The 17,954-nt window shown below is 37.6% G+C and overlaps 1 protein-coding gene across 8 annotated transcripts in view; it reads left to right on the forward strand.

Moving 5' to 3' along the window:
- The first annotated feature begins 2,789 nt into the window (after positions 1–2,789).
- Positions 2,790–17,954, forward strand: part of GREB1 (growth regulating estrogen receptor binding 1) — a 97,587-nt gene continuing 82,422 nt past the window's right edge. For 6 of the 8 annotated variants that reach the window (XR_011738536.1, XM_071807066.1, XM_071807064.1 and 3 more), the window contains exon 1: positions 2,790–2,963. The gene's annotated coding sequence lies outside the window, so the exon portion shown is untranslated. The remainder of the gene's footprint in view (positions 2,964–17,954) is intronic. The other 2 variants (XM_065833878.2, XM_065833876.2) reach the window with 1 other exon arrangement.

A 17,954-nucleotide genomic window follows, 5' to 3' on the forward strand; every position in this document is an offset into this window, starting at 1 on the left:
AATGTCAGGGACTAGAAGGGACCTCAGAAGATCATCTAGTCCAATACCCCTGACAGAGCAGGAGCACCTAGATGAGGCTACACAGGAATGTGTCCAGACAGGTTTTGAATGTCTCCAGAGTAGGAGACTCTACAACCCCCCTGGGCAGCCTGTCCCAGTGTTCTGTCACCCTCACTGAGAAGAAATTTCTTCTCAAATTTAAGTGGAACCTTTTGTGTTCCAGTTTGAACCCATAACCCTTTGTCCTATCATTGGTTGTCACTGAGAAGAGCCTGGCTCCATCCTCGTGACACTCACTCACATATTTGTAAACATTAATGAGGTCACCCCTCAGTCTCCTCTTCTCCAAGCTTAAGAGACCCAGCTCCCTCAGCCTTTCCTCATAAGGGAGATGCTCCACTCCCTTAATCATCTTTGTTGCCCTGTGCTGGATTCTCTCCAGCAGTTCCCTGTCCTTCTTGAACTGAGGGACCCAGAACTGGACACAATATTCCAGATGCGGTCTCACCAGGAAATATTTCTGTACATAGTGCAAGATGGCACTAGTTCTTAGGTATATTGCAGCCCAAATTCAGAAGGAGAGTCTTCATGCTGGCAGTCCGGCAAAGTGTCAAAAGTTATCCAGACATTCAAGTCTTTACTTTGTATTGATTTTCGAAAAAGCTTTGCACTGGTTTTGAGATGTGAGATTAATTTTGTTCTTTATATTAGGTGAGACGTACTGAGGTGCAAGTCTCTTGAGTGTGAGAATAGGCAGCATGCCCTTTTGCTGCAGCACAATATTGTAGCTCATTTCTGAGTATTAAATGTAAATATCAGTTGCTTTTGGTTAAGTTTAGTGCACTTGCTGTGCCTTCAAGCGGTAGGGAGGATATAATACTGTGCTGTGATACAGGTCTTGCTGCAGAGGAGAAGTTGGAAGAAGCTGCTCCGTTGATTCACATGCTGAATATATGAGATCTGTCAAGTCTGGATTATACCTTTTTCTTAAGTCTTCATTTCTGGGCAAAATTATTGAGATGATTATGACACAGCAAATAGACTAGTTCCTTAATTTCAGTCATTTAGGTTATCATCAAATCTGTCTTGTTTGCACTAGTTACTGAATGAAGATAAAGACTATGTTGTGTTTCTTTTCAAATTGATCAAGAGTTTTATGGAGATTAGGTTATAATTAGATACAAAAGAAATTCTTCACCACGAAGGTTGTAAACGGGCTGCCCAGAGAAGCTGTGGATGCCCCATCCCTGGAAGTGTTCAAGGCCAGGCTGGATGGGGTTTTGAGCAACTTGGTCCAATAGAAGGTGTCCCTGCCCATGGCAGGGGGGTTGGAACTAGATAATCTTTAAGGTCCCTCCCAACCCAAACCATTCTACAATTCTATGATCAATAGATTGTTTTGATATGGCAGTTTGTGGCTGGGAAGGAGGGAGCAAGGAGGAGGGAAGAGGAAGCTGGGACTGTTGTACTCAAAGAGCCTCCCTAGAAGGTACCTTTCTTCTATTTGTGAGATGATCCAGGGAATGCAAGCAATTCTTTCTCTGCCCTGTGGGCCAGCTGCTGCTGACTGTAGATGTGTTGTGCCTCCTAGTTGCCCTATGAGGCCACCAGCAATGAAGAAACATGAGCTAGGATATCTAAAGTTTTGGATTACTTGTAATTACTGCACTTTCATTGTGTCCGGCCTTGGCCTTGCAGTAACTAACTTGCTGCTTAACTCAGTAGAACAGACCCCATGAAGTAAGTGCCTAATACATCTTCAGATGTCACCAGATAGAGTCAGGTGCCTTTCAAGGCCTCCAGAGGGGGATCCTGTCCACTTAACTACAATGTTTAACCTTAAGCGGACAAGATCTTTTAGAAGTCTTCAGCAGCAGCTACCTCTCTCCATAGTCTCTATAACAAACATAAACACTTTAGAAGGACTAGTTTATTGCATGTCTACAGTCAGATCCTTAGGAAGAACATGCTGGCTAGCTGTAATTATTTGTGATTTTTAGAAGCCATGTACTGGTCACCTGAAGGCGCTTCAGTCGTCATAACTGCTGAGAGTGGAAAAAATAGCACTTGAACACATTTATCATTCAAGCTGAAAAGTCAGAGGATTTGTACCTGTGTTTTCCATGATCTTGAAGGTGATTATTTAATAGCTCATAATCTTAAAAAATGTCACTGGTTACTTTTTCACTTCCATTCACTATTGCATCATCAGATTATACTGGTATTTAAGACTGGCTTTGCAGGGGGAAAGTTTGAAAGCTTCTTTTTATAAAGCTATTTAGAACAAGGATCGAGAAGCAAAGAGCATAAACAATAGGTAAGCTGGATTTGGGAGATAACTAGCTATCCAGGGCACTTTTCTTTAATCTGTATAGATCTTTTAAACTAATCTCCAAGTGTCAGGCTTTGGCTACTGTGACAGGATTTTTTTTTTTTTTCACACACAGATAACCCCCCCCAAAGCTTCCAGTTTCTCCAGAAGACTTCCACTTTCCCTTACATATCCCTGATCTTCCCTGTGCATCTTCTGTTTTATAACTCATTTTTTTTTTCCTCCTAGGTCTGCTGAAATTGTGTGCGCTTTAGACCCTGGAGCCACATAAGGCACGTCTGGTTGGGAAGATACCATATTCAGTGGGAAGCAGGGGTGAGGATGTGTGAGAGTGGAGAGGAAAAGGCAGGGGGAGGGTGAGGGGTTGGTATTCTTGACCTTAGGTAGCTGGTGCTGAGAGGTAGCGCATTGTGTGGAAGCAGACACAGAACTAGAGTTTGTGGATGGGAAGGAGAGAACAAGGAGGAGGGAGGAGGAAGCTGGGACAGCGAGGGGGGAGGAGGAGAGAGCAGCATCTCTATCTTCCTTTGCAGACCACGTTGCTAAACAGCGAGGGGAGGCTCATGCTTCCCTAACATCCATCACTCCCCGCTTCCAACGTGGTCACAGAGCAACAAAGAGGGTCTCAGAGGTAAGATCCTTGCGACTTGCAAAGCTGTAGCATCTGCCGAAATCAGGAGGAGCAGCAGCAACAATGCAGAGGAAAGATTATCAGCACCTGGGAATGCTCAGGGACGGCAGGGGGGTAACCGGAGCTCAGGTCCCCTGAAGGCTCAGGAGGTGTTACCGCAAGAACGGAGTAAGAGGGGAGCACATGAGTTCGGGGGGATCAGGGTACCAGCGAGCAAGATTCAGCAGTGGGCAGTTTGTGTCCCAACTGCCCGTGTAGGAAGAGGAGAGAAAAGGGTAGGAGTATGAAAGCAAATACTCTGGTACTTGAAATACATGGCTAAATAAGGCTTAACAAAATAGATGGATGGTTTATTTACCCAAAAAGCACTTCTGGAGTGAACAAAACAATTAATTACTTTGTGCATGTCAGAGGGAAAAAATATAAATGAAAAGCAAAGCTAAAGTCTGCATATTGTTTTGACTCATGTAAAATGAAAGTTTGTTTTTTCACTGTAAGACAATATTTCAGTTCAGAAAGGCATTTAATAGCAACAGGGAGAAAAATAGGGAAAATACCCAAATTAATATTTTTTTGTTGTTGTTGCTTGTTTTTTTAGTCAAACAAAATGGGCTGTTTGACAGTTACTGTGAAAAAAATATTTGTGATACCAAAACAAGGTATGCTCTTTGACCTGAGAAATACTGTTTCATTTCATTGAGAGAATAAAAGCAACATAATTTTGTACTGGCCTGAAATGAAATTTATAATTATGTTTGATTCATCCACTCAGCCTAAAAAAATTAGCAATTTGGTTAGATGTATTTATAAAGCGAATTGTTTTATTTTTAGTTGTGGATACTGGAAGCTTAGATGAAGGAGACAGAAAGTACAGCATCTATACATGGGCAAAATTGGTGCTTGCTTTCTCCTTATCCTTGGTGTCATTTACTTTTTGAGGTGTGAGCTACCTGGCTTTTGATGTAACACCTCGTGGACCCTTCTGAAAATTATTAACTAATAATGGCAGTAATGTCAGTGCTACTTGTTAAACATACTGAACCAACTACAAAGAAAATTAACAGTGGCTTGTATCAATAAGAGTCTTTGGGATTTAATTTTTTTGTTTGTTTGTTTGGTTGGTTGGTTGTTTTTTTTTCCCACTGTGAAACACAGAATCGTTCTCCAAAGGTGAACCTTCTGGAATACTTGTGCTTAATTGGAAGTTTTTGTGTTTTCATCTGCACGCTAGGTAACTAAAATAGCTGCAGTGAGTTGATTTGGTGTGTGAGTGAGGAAGTTAGAGCCACCATTCCCTTCTGCCTTAAGCAACCTGGAGATAGTGGACCTGATTGTAATTTGCTTTTTCATCATTTATTAGTACAAGTGTACATGGGATCAGCATCAGGTTCTGTACTGGTCTACTTTGTCATTGCCCCATTTTTCTTAAAGAGAAGAGCCACATCACAGCAATGGGACTTTTCACCAGTTTTTACAGTGATGTTAATTGCTAATTCAGGGCTTGCAGTTCTGTTATTTTCAAACAATAAACAACAGTTTGACTCTAGATCACCTTATCTGGTGTGGTAGTTGTCAGCTCTAGCTTTGAAATTGATTTCAGTCACTAGAGAATCAGGGGGTTTAGTAAAAAACAATAACCAAAATAACTTCTTTTCCTGTCAAACTACCTACTTGCTTACGTGACTAGTTTAATTTTTTAATCTATGTTTTTGTTTGCTAACTACAGGAACACCTGATAGATTTTTGAAACCTCTTGATCTGTCTTGTCTGTCATGTACAGCTGTTAAGTAAACCTCAAATGAGTTGAGGCTTTGAAATTGATCTTTTGTTTCTTCAGAAAAACTGAGCTTCCTACATACAAAATTGCCTTTTTTTTCTTTTTCCCTACATTTTGATTTTCTGTGGCTTTTGCTAAAGAAGTGGAATTTTCTCTTTGGAAAGGTTTAACAGTGTTAATGTGCATTAAAAAAAAAAAAAAAGAAAGCAAATCTGACACAAATCTATTACTGCAGGTAAATGTCATTTGAAGCTAACATTCTTTTCTACTTAGACAATAGTTAGCTATTGTTGTCTTAAAACAACCTTCCCTGAACTATATTGTTCTTGAAGTTTATATGGGCTGGATGCAAAGCTCCCTGAAGTCAGGAAGAGACATTCCATTGACTTCAAATGGCTTTGGATCAGGCCTGTCACGTGAGATTAGCCCCTGACAGAAGATCTTACAAGCACAGGGGCAGAACAGAATGATTTAGGGATGGAATTTCACTTATGCCATTGTTGTCTTTGCTGTGTGAATATCTGTTAGACACAATGTTTTTGAAGCAGTGCTTCAGTTATTTTGTGTTAAGAAATCTGTATCCCTTGATATTGTGAATATTTAGATTTGTAGAGATGAAATTCTGACTTAGGTCTCAGATCTATTGTCTATTTGTGTCTATATTTGAAGACTTCGTTAAGGGCGTCTGTCTTTGGATATAACAGTTCAGAATCTCTTAGAAGAGCTTGTATAACCTTAGTATGCATGATATGCACAAAGTTAAGGAAAGAGTTTTCTAATGTGAAACAGCAAACAATGGTTTGAATTTATTTTTCTTGTTAAACTAAAATAACATATTGTGTATAAGACACTAATGGCTTCCATAGATTCTCTTTTAAAAAAACACCACCTGCCCCCCAAAACCCAGAAGAGATTGCTCTGTAAGTTGTGAAAAGTGATGGTCAGTTTGACATTCGTAGTTTTTCTGCGTTTGCAACTTATGCAACTTACACAATGTGAAAGTAACCATGAGGAAAACCAGTATAGTTTTGTGTAACAAAATAAAACAGGAGCGTTTTACAGTATGTGTTATGTAAAGCCAAATTTGGATGAGGAAGTTTTAAACTTCCAAAGGTGATTCTTGTAAATAGACAAAAGCCTGTCAGACTCCTAAACACTCTCTTGACACTGGACATAATTATCTGCAGGGAAAAATTGCCCTTGGTTCTTATTGATTGTGGCTTTTCTAATGAATACAAAGTCTGCACAGCGAATGATTAGTGATCTGCCATGTCTTCTTTCACCCTCATACAAAATGAAGCAGGCACAACTCCGGGTTTATTTCATGTGAATAATGGATACATTAAGGGGCATAAAAGACTAATGTAACTAAAACCAACCTAAATCTATGAACAAACATCCCTACTTATACAAAAACATGACTGCATTCATGTATTGCACACATGCACAGGGAAAACTTTGCATCTTTAACCACAGCTGAAAATTCTTTGCTTTTTTCCACATAGACTGTGGTTGATGATTCAGTCAGTCTGCAAATCTGACTAACTCTTCCAAACTTCTGTTGCACAGACTGTGACAGGAAATACTGTTATTTACTACAGAAATTTAGATATCTCACTTATGCTTATTTTGTAGAGATTTGTAGCTCTTCTTTTGTAATTACACCTAAGGATTCCAAACAGCATTGATTTGTTTTTCAGTTTGCCTTCATTTACCATTATCCATGTGTTGCTTTTCCATGCTTGAATGTTCGTGTGAGGAATAAAGGAAGTCTAAGAAGTAACATAATCAGTGCTGTATTTCTGAAAAAAAAAAAAACAGTAAAAGAAAATTGTCACTTAGAAATTGTATATCTTAGGAAAAAAAATGTTGTAAAATATAAATACTCATTGAATGTTATATGAAGAAAATATCCTTTTTCTAGCTAAACAACATAGCAGTACATTAGGTATTAAAAGGAATCTGTAATGATGTTGGAGGTATATTTTATGTAATTATGCAGTAGACAGAAATGAAAAATTATTTGTGGAAAGTGTATTAACATCACAGTCATAAAAATAGGCAGTACTGACAAAGAATTGCCATCAAAGATGTATTTCTAGGCATGAGCATTCAGCCTGATACTTAGCTTATTGACTCTTTGAACACTTTTTGTGTCATTTTAAGTGGTTGCCTGCAAAATGTACCCTTGTTTTTAACCTAGCTGTATTAGTTTTTAGAGGTCCTTAGGAGGAAAGTGTAGGGCTAGGTCTTCCGTTTTCATAAGGAGAAAATACTTAATTTCATCTTCTGAAGATGGGAAATTTTTATTTCCATAACATTTCTTATGCTTTTTCCAAGGATAAACATTTATTTAAAATAAGAACAGTGGTGTCATCCTGTCCTGTGAACTTCTAGTGTCATTATACAGTGCTTTGAAATGGTAAGCTGGTTTATAATTACTATAACTGCACTTACTATTTCATCATACATGTCCTCATCTACCTGGTGTATGTATCCACTGCAAGGGGACTTGAATGGATATATAGACAGATTTAATAGCACCAGTTTTACTTCTATCAACTAGAAGTTTAGTGCATTAAAAAAAGAAGGTATAGTCTTTTCTGATTTGGGACCACATTCTCATGTTTTCAAAATCTCTGTACTTTCCCAATTTCTGTATGAACTAGAAATTGAATAGCATAATGATACCCTATACACAAACTGATCAAACCGTATGCACAGAGTGGCGGATAAAACTGTAGATATCACTGGTGTAATAATTCTTCATGTTACTTGTAATAACACTAGTGAAGATATTTTTGACCACAAGCATGATTTGGAAGTTGCTGAAAAGTTGCGGAGATAGTTTCATCCTAATCTGACAACTACTTCCATTATTTTCACCCCAGAGGTAATGAAATGGTTGATTTATTATGTAAATGCATTTGCTTTTAAAGAAAACATTCATTACTTAACTGGAGCATCCTTTCCATTGCAGTCAAGTAAGTGAGGGATCCAGATCGTAGTGGCATTTTTGTGTAGATGCAATTATAAATGGTTTGAACCCTAGTTGTTCAAACCCCATGCATGAGTATGTTGTGGAGATACGTGTAGACATACATGTGTAAGTTGGGCTCAATCATTCCTGCTACCCATGGAAACGTCACTTGTTACTCCTGTTAGAGAAAGAAATGCATCTAGATGCCAGACAGTTCAGACTTGCCAGAATATATCTGATTTTCATGTGTGGTTCTCAATTTTAACACTTTATTCAATTAAAAATCTTCTGTCAACAAGTGTGTATCTTGCTATACACTTCATTGCTTTCCCCCTTGTTTGCTGTATTCCCACAATTTTCATCATCTTTTGTGTAAAGAGGAACATAGTGTTCACATCAGTGGTAATTAACGTGTCTGCTCAGAAGGGCCTTGAAGCAAGAGCACTGTAAAAGGAAGCAGATAAGCCAAGTCTCGTCTTCTCAGTATGAGGCAAATGTCTGACTCGATATCCAGCCCCCCAGCTATGATAGCAGCATCTAAAAACAATTACACTGCAGCATTATCGTATGTCTTTGAGGTTCTCATGATGCTGGAAAAGCAGGAGAGGAATCTTGTTGATGTACTCTGCCTCACAGTGGGATCCCCATTTGAAAGAGCATTTGGAAGGAATATTTCCTCTGGAACAGCATTAGTCCCATCCCATGTGTGCGATATGTGGCCCAGCATGGTGTGGGCCACAAGCTATTGACCAGGGCCACTGATGCAAGAGGGTGGCTGAGCAAAAAGCAACATACAGTGCACTTTAGACGAGCTTATAAAGACCTGAAAAAGTTCCCTGAAATTCTGTGAAGCAAATCTGGGTGCAGAATCAGAGAGGTGGTGTTTGGAAAGCTCTGGTCTTTCAGTGATACTGCAGTCCGTTCTCTAGGGACACGTAGGCTTCCACAAGGTGAAAGGAGAGTGCAGCTCCACAAGGAGAACTTCCTGTAGTTTTAGTATTGTGGATGGATTATTGTGGAATTTACTGCCTCTTATATAACCTGAATGTCTTGCAATCTTACTCTTGTCATTTAAAGAATTGTTTAGAAAGTTAATTTTATTAATTAGTTGAAAATTTATTTTTGTCTAGCAATGCTTGTCTAGGTCTTGCTCAGATTGAACAAAGAAGTTTTAAGTTTCCAGCTTTCAAAGTAGTAGGGTCTGTCTCCTTATATCCTAGGCACAAGTCATAAAATCACCAAGGAAAATTACATTGTGGACTTAGATATCTATCAGTAAATCTTCTGTTTTAATTCTTACCACTGAGGGAGGTGCTGTGTGCTGTTGTCTCAGGTCAGACAGAACAGCAATGCACAGTTACTGTCAGCTTTGAACAGCTGAGTTCTGAACCACTGATTAGATCCTTCTGACTTTCACTGAGTTTTGGTACCAGGTCTCAACTTCATCAGTAAGTATTGGGTGTTGCTCTGCAGCCATATGTGGCAGGTTCAGATGACTTTGATAAATTCCCAGACATTTATCTATGATGTGAGAAGAAATTTATAATAGACCCTTTGAAAGTCCATTTCTTTTTATGCAATACTTGTTGCAGAGCCCTCATACCGTATACTTTCTTCCTTGTGGAGCTCTCTACAGGAAACCTGGGCATAGGAAAGAAGCGATGTAGTAAACCATCTCATATTGTCATCTTGCTTTTGAGAAGTTTATCTGAAAAATAACAGTGAGATTGTCATATAATGTTACTGTATCTTGACCACCTTTGAACTGTCAGCTGTAAATTTCGTACTATTGTAACTTAGAAAAAGAAATCAGCCTTTTTTCTCCATGCAATAAAATTAACAAAAATATTACATAAGTGAAATTATAACCGCTCCTATTTTTGGAGTATCTTCCATTTGCCTACACTAGCCCACAGGTGAACATTAGCACCAATATTGCCCCTAAAGTTCACATGGCCCCAACTTGAACCATATACTGTTTCATTTACAAACTGTACATTCATGGACAAGAGTTCACAGCCTAAACAGAAAACATATGTTATGGATATATCTGCAAGTTACCATGGCTTAGCTGCATGCTTGATCAGCTGCTCTGTCATAGTTCCCCATGACTAAAACTTTTGTTTGTGAGACTGTAATAAAGACATGAGAGACTTTAGGCTGCTTTGCACCAAGACTTCGCCACGGTCTCTATCTTACAAACTGTGTTTGTAACCTTGTGCTCTGTATTTCTTCGATACTTCTGCCATTACCTTCCTCTTCCATCAAATCTGATCATAATTTTCTCTTTTTTGAAAAGCTCTGTATGCTATAATATATAAGTATGGTTTCGTACAATTCTTGGTACAGTTCTTGGTGGGCTGGGAGTGCGAAAGTGGGGATTTTTGAAAGGCAAGCTATTATTTTCATGTACTTGTCTACAAGCAATCTTTACACTGACAATCCTACATCTTCCAATTTAGTGGTTTTATAGAAAAAGAAAAAGGGCTCCTGCTCAGAAAAATAATAGGAGGAACAACTAGGGAACCAGGCAGTGTTGCTGTTTTCTGGGAAGATGTACTTAGCACTGGTGAGAGAACAGAAGGGGAGTACAGTCAGCTCTCTTTTCCTTGGGATTATTGAACAGGCACTGGGTTTGCTGATGTAAAAACTGGTCTTATTCATAGCAGTTGAGATAGCTACATTAATGAGGCTCTTTGGTTAATGGACCTATTAGTCTTTAATGGACCTATCTTTGGCCTCACTAGTGATCATTCTTTTTTCTGTTATACTTCTGCCATATATTTTTATAGCTTAATTCATGTATGTTTTGTGCGACTTGGAATGTTGCTTCACCTGATTAATTTTGTGCTCACGTCCATCTGAGTTATCAAGCTATAACATCACTATCCATATGGATGCTTTTTATATGGGTGGGTGCTATATCTATCTAATGGGCCACCTTCCTGTGTGGGGAAGGCAATGATTCCATGTACTGTATATATCGAATTAGATGCAGGTTTTATCTACAGTTTGGCTGATTAGTTGAAGTACATAGAAAATGATAGTATTCTCGAGATATAATGCAAGTCTTCTACTGGATTTAACACTGCAGTATTTTGTAAAAAAGATGAGCTTATTAAAAAGCTAGATGATGACTTTATAATTCCTGAAAATGCAAATGCTTTGTTATCCCTATGATTTTTTTAGCATGTCATTATTACTGTGCCTTAAAGAATACCTACAATCTCAGAAGGTCAGTTTACTGTTTTCAATTTCACATGAATTAAAATATCAACATCTGTAAAATCTCAGGCAGTGACTGTGCATAGTCTCCTATAGATGTTAGTATATGGGATTTTTGTATATGTGTCTTTTGTTTTATGCAGTGAAGTTTCCCATCACACCCTGGTGTTTATTTTAGTTCTTTTCTTTCTGGTATGCAGCCAGCATTTTATACGCTCAGGGGGAGGCCAAAGGCAGCAGAAGGATGCAACTGGGAGTATCAGTTGGTCAGAAAAAGGCTTCAGCAAGTGGGGCAGGTGACTTGGCTTTTCAGTTCGTTCCCAGGTTCCAGCCCACTGGTGATGCTCATTGTGTGAATGGTGTTCTGTCTTGGGTTCTCCTTTACCATAATTCAACAATTTCCCTCTAAGGCCTGCATCAGAATTAGGTGTAACTGCAGCTTGAAATGAACAGGGGTGGTGAAGATCTATTATGTTAACAGTTATAACTTTTCTTACTAAAGAGGGTCAGGGATAGCTCACAGGAGCAACTACGTGGGTAAAACTGGCAGGGCAATAATTTCCAATGGCAGAGTAGTAATGACCCTGTATAAAAGTGTTGTAATCTTTTCAGTGGACACTGCCAGAACCGGGGAATATGTTGATGGCCTTATGTGCATTGAATTTATGCCACTGATTTTTTAGTCTTTTCATGTTGCTATACAGTAATGACCTCAGGTGTGTGTATATGTTGCCTGTTTGGGTGTGGCTTATGTTACCTATGGTCAGGATTTAGTTAAATTATAATAATGAAAATATTTACAGACTTGTAGTTCAGCAAAAGTTGTTGTGTGTGGTGATGGTTTTTTTTTGGGGGGGGGCTTTGTTTGTTTGTGTTGGTTGGTTGGTTGGTTTTTTTTGTTGGGTTTTTTGTTGTTTGTTTGATTGTTTTTTGTTTGTTTACCCTGATTAACCTGATTTGTTTTACATTTATTCTGGAGCTGCTCTGAGTGCTCTCTACTGATTCAGAGTTGTCGCCCTTGTCCTATCTGAAGACATGCAATTTGTTTTTAATATAAGAAGAGTAATCACTGAGCAAAAATGCTCAGGGTATGGTTTAGTTCAAAACTCACTGAAAGCAATAGGTTGAATTCTAACTGCCCTTGTATAGGGTATCATCAGCATTTTGTCTGAGAAGGTTTTGAGTTCCAAAAATTAAAAACCCCTTCCTTTTCCCCTCTTTTCTACTATTTGCCGGTATTTGCCTTACTTTTTATGGTAGTAAATTAATATAGAGAAGAGGAGTTTCTAAAGGTGGCAAGAATTTTGGTCATTCTAATAATACTGCATTCCTTCTGTGAATTCAGTTTCACTCTTTTCTGATAGACATCTACATTAAAGTAAATAAACATTGGCTGAGTTGAGTAGATATTAGGTGATTTAGAACTGGCTTTAAAACAAGCATTGTAAGTCCCAATGTTTTCATTACAAATTATGAACAGTTTTAGTTTTAAAATTTTACTTTCTTTATCTGTTGCATTATCACTGATATGTCATGGACTTCTAAATCAGGAGGAATATTCTCAGTGTAGAAAAAAATTGTATCAATGCCAGTTGAGAAAAAAAAAATATTGCAAAGCAGTTTATGACTTGGGCACAGATTTTTAAATTAGACTTACCTTAGAAAAGTGTACTGTGAAATCATCGAATTTTGACCAGGCTTTGTCCTCATTCCAAGCAACAGAACTTCACAGCAGGACGATATTTTAGCAGCGTGTTACAAGAGTGGTTGTCATATCACATGAGACAGTATATAGACACTGCTTTGGCTGAACTCCAAATTTGTAAATACTTATTTATCTTCAGTGAGTCGGTCTTGTCAGAGTTATTACTTACATATGGGAGTTCCCATAATAATGAAGGGTAGGAGGTTGTTTCTATAGATGTTTACCTGGCTGGGCTTGTGCAGAAATGTTGTTTAAATGCTGTGGGGGGAGGATTGTGGCGTTGATGACGTTAGGGACTCCCAGTGTCTTAGCTAGAAGTGTATTATTTCTATTTGGCCATTTTATTCAATTTTAATTGCTCAGAAGGGAGAAAATGAAACTGCGTGATTAAAAGTACCCATGAACATCTCTGATAATTTTGTGGAAAGTATTTTCTCTAAATATTTTGGAAGGTAATGGGAAAATGATCCAATTATCAATTACACTGTGTGTAGGGAAGAAAAGATTTTGAAAACCATTAAACACTTTTTTTAAAAAATATGAACAAATGTATAGAAATTGGTATCGATCCTTAAACTACAGCATGCACACCATTTAAAATGTGTATACTTAGTGAGTGAAATTACATTAGCAAGCTCATACATCTGCATGCTAAAACTGGAATTCTGTACGACACTAAGTAATAATACAGTGGGTATGTGTGCATAATGCGGCATCATCAAGAAGCTTTAGACAGAGTGGTTTGTGAAAGAAAGTAGATGTTTGAGAATACTTTCACAACCAGAAAATCGAAAGTGTTTTCTCTTTGACACTTACCCTTCCGCTCTTTTTGTAAACTCTTCTTAGAGTTCCCACTGGTACATTAGGACACAAAGCAATTATGAAAAGCAAAAGAAATCCTTAGTTTCTTGGCCAAATTTGGAAAGATTTTTTGACATGGCTGACCATTCTTCAAATAAGATCTTTGTGGCAGAGTGCAGAGGTCAGGGTATAGAAGCCTTGGGATATCAAAAGGTGGTGAGAAGAATGGCTGGGATTTCCAGCAGCCAGAGAGCTCTTTTGTCTCTAGTGGTCAGTTGTCGAGGATGATGCCTGTGGACATCAAAGAAAAGTCTAAACAGTGTTATCTGGGCCTGTCCTTTGCCCCCCACCACGTAATGGGCCTCTTTTCAGGAAAACATTGGGAAAGCTGAGAAAACGCCTTGTCCTATGCTAGTGTTATTAATTCAGCAAGAAAGCAGATCGATAACATTTGCACTAACCAGAAAAACAATCTGTTAGTTTCTAAACATGCAGATTAGTCAGGCCTTTAAATTACATGTTGCACATCCAATAATTCATTTTAATTATTTTTCATAATGTATCTGTTATGAGACCTTACTCTTAAAATAATTCCTTTTCTGCTTCTTTGACGTATTATGGAGAACTGTTCTGAGAAAACAAAGCAGAAGAAAACCCCCACTTTCCTTTAGCACTTGCAAATAGGTTTTTGTTTTGTTTTTGTTATTTTTTTCATGGGTTGTATGCACTGAAGTATTATTAAAGTTAAAAAATAAGCGATATTTAATGCAATTCGTGCTTAAATTGTTGACTTTGATGTCTGGAAGAGTTATGCCATCATTTTCAAGGCGGATTGCTTTCCTTGTCAACAAATAAAAGTTACAGTATCAAAACAAAGCCTGTACCTAGTATATTTTGGCTCCTGGATTGCCTGTTCACCCTTTTTGTATGTTGGTGAGGGAATAACCATTGCTAGATATTTCTATGTACAATCAAAAAATCTATTCTGTAAATGCTATGGGAAAATAAGTTTATTATGAGTATTTTCTATCACTGCCCCTGTGCAAAAGCAAAACATATTGTTTGCTCCATGTGATTTTGGATTTCTTTTTAGAGATCAGAGCTCTTTAAACCCCCAACTTTGCAAAGACGTATTGCAAGTTTGAACAACCAGGGTAATGATCTCGGACCCCAACCATGTGAAAGCTCATTAAGCCTAAAATAGGTAGCAACAGAGAGGAAGTCAGACTAGAAATGGGCCTTTCCTTCTGATTCCTGTGAATCTAACTCGGTATGTGGGGTTTTTTGGTTTTGTTCTCGTTTTGTTTTAATTCAAAACCTGGCACTCTTGAACTAAGTAGATGCAATGTAAAAAAAATTCTTTGCAAGATTGAGGGCTAAGTAAGTAGAATTTCTAGTTATGGGTCAGTCTCTAGGAACATTTAATAAAACAAGCTTTTAGGATTAATTGCTGCCCACATTTTATTAAGACTGCTTTATTGATTGAAATATACAAGTTAGGCCACATCAGTATACATAAGTGCATTACTGTCAGAAGAAAACTACATGAATTCATTATCAGATACTTAAGCCAAATGGTAAAGTAAGTATTAAAAATAAAACAAACCTGTGGTTGAATCAGTGACAGTTTCTTAAAAAGAGGAAATTGGAGCTGGGATTTGTCAGTACATAGTTATGTGATATCTTTAATTACGGCTAAAAATGTAAGTGCAATGCAAAGTGCTACAGATTTGCTGGCACTCCTGAGTGACCCCGGAGAGGCTTACACAATTTTCACTGCTACACCAGGAGTCCAAAGTAAATGCTTCTCACTTTCTTGAATGTTGATACTGCAGATTGTGTATTCTGTACTTAATACATTTTATAATATGATACGATATAATGAATAATATAAGATAACGTTCAGAAAAATGTGGAGAACGAAGTATTGCACCTCTTGTAATATTCTATGTTTTTTCTTCATACACTTGCATTGTTTTTCTTGTCATAGCTGCATCCTGATTTTGCAAACATCTACGTCCCTAGCTTTACACAGAGAACATTCCCAGTGAGTGAAAAAGGACAAAGGCCCCACAAAAAGGAGTGTTTACAGAAGTGAGATCCTGATCCTGTAGTTAAATTATGATACTAAGGCTAAATAGATGAATTTAAATTTTTGTCAGAAGTGATACATGTCTACAAGTATCATATTTCAGCAGTGGCTTAGATAATAGACTTAACTAATGAATAAGTCACAGCTGTCTGCCAGCAGAAAGCAAATTCTGTTATGTCACGAATGCATAATTTATAGATAAGGATAAGAAGACAGAAGTCAAGGAAAGAAGAGAAAAAAAATAATTTCTCTTATAAAGACTTCTGGACTATCTTTGATGTTTACAGAATTGCCTCTTTATTTATCTCTACTGGACACTCATGCAAAACTTTCAGTTATACCAATTTGTGAACAGTCTTTCTCCACTGCCATTTAAAAATGTGGTTTTAAAAATAGATCTGCTATATGATATTCCTAATAACTATCGCCATCTTCACTTAGGCAGGTGCTGCTGCTGGCCCCTCGTTCGCACAACAGCTGCATAGGTGCTATAGGCATTTATGTGGGCTACATGGGGAAATAGTATAAGGGATTGATCTGGCTGAAGTTCAGCTTAGAAAAAGAAGCAATATAGTTTTCAGCTGAGTTATGCTCTAATCCCACTTGACATGTCTATGTATGGATACCTGTGCCCAAACAAAATAAGAAGCATGAATGTGCAGCTTGGGTCAGCCCAGAAAGTAGAATTACTCGGTGCGCAAACTGGAAATACTACTGAAAAAAATGGTTCAAAACCTGTACTAGGGGAGAATGGATTCCCCCTGCTGACACCTACTTGTACACATTTGCAAATGTTCACGTCTGAATTAAGAAGTGCAAATTTGACATTCGTAGAAGCACAGAAATTACCTTTCCCAAATTCAGATGGGCTGACCTGTCTCTCTGCTGTTTCTGTGTGTCTACTGTAGAACATTTGTCTGTCAAGATGATTTAAAAAAAATAATAATAATTAAGTACTGGCTTTCATTCTACATCACTCAGTCTAGAGAAGCCTAATTAGAATTACAAGAGCTGCTCGAAAAGTCATTATAACTTTTGTAAAGGGAAGTCAGCCATTGTAGATTTTCATCCCCAATTGTACGGTAGAATTAATGACCTAGTAATTAGATGATTGACAGCAGCTAGTGTTATAAAAAATGAAAAGTAAGAGAGATAGCAAGTAGATATCCATGAATAGTGATGGGATCTGAATTAACTGTTCACTCTCAAGAGAAAGGTTTTAAAGTTGTTAGGTCAAAACTCAGTGGCAGTTAGGCAAGTAAAAAATTAATTACTTAGTTTACTTAGTTATTAATTTAGTATCAATTTAATTAACTTATTTATTTAATTATTTTAAAGTTGTTAGGTCAAAACTCAGTGGCAGTTAGGCAAGTAAAAAATTAATTATTAAGAGGAGAATAAATAAAGAAAGAGGAAAATTGTATTTTGCCACTGTTTTAATCTGCTGTCTACCCATACCTTGAATAATGTGTGCAGTTCTAGTCTTAGAGTAGAGCCAGAGGAGTCCTGGAATGGAGACAAGGACGACTGGAGGTATGGAGGAGTTTCCGTGGGAAAGACTGGCTGAGCAAGAATTCTTCCGCTTTGGGAAGCACAGGAAGAGGGGATAGAAGTTCTAGGAGGTCTAGATAGTAATGAAAGATAAGAAATTTTACTGGGCATACTTATTCACTATTTTTCCTAATAAAATAATTAAGGGAGCCACCAGAGTTATTGTGCAACAGGTGAAAAAACAGGTTGCTTTTATTATTCTTTTTTTTTTTTTTTTTTGACATTTTTATTTGACTTCCCATGTTTCTCCGTGGCACTTTTCTTATGCATATGCTTATTTTCATCATGAGAGAATGGTTTAAATCTCACTTCTGAACTATGTCACATATAAAAAATTGATGTGTATGATGTGGTGCAATTAGATGAAATGGTGAAACTTGAATTTTACAGTAATTTCTGAAAAAGTGGTCTCCTATGTTGTTCATCAAGTTTTTTCTCTAATAACTTTTCAGAAGCAAGTTTTGATTTTGGGGAGCCAGAGATGTATTGATGTCTGAGATCTTAAATTTTGTCCCAAATTTATCAGAAAGAATGAGATGGGAAACCTGTCACGGACCATGGGAGAGTGCACAGCAATTTGAGTAAGCTGAAAAGAAGTGAAAGGTAAATGCTACTGGGTAATACAGGTTTCATGCTCAGAGAAGTTGCAACCTAAGTTCAGGTGAAATTTTGCAACAAACTATATTGGCTTCCCTGCAAAAAAGAGATTCTTACCTTTAATTGCTGTATTTTTAAAGGAACCTTGGTTATTACATAGCTAGTTAGATGCTTGAAATAATTCTAAGTTAAAATAAAATTAAAAAACTCACTATGCCAGGGAAAATATAAAAGCAAGCTTAATGCATTTTAGTGAGTCAAAC

This window comes from Patagioenas fasciata, chromosome 3, assembly GCF_037038585.1.
Source record: "Patagioenas fasciata isolate bPatFas1 chromosome 3, bPatFas1.hap1, whole genome shotgun sequence".
NCBI lineage: Eukaryota > Metazoa > Chordata > Aves > Columbiformes > Columbidae > Patagioenas > Patagioenas fasciata.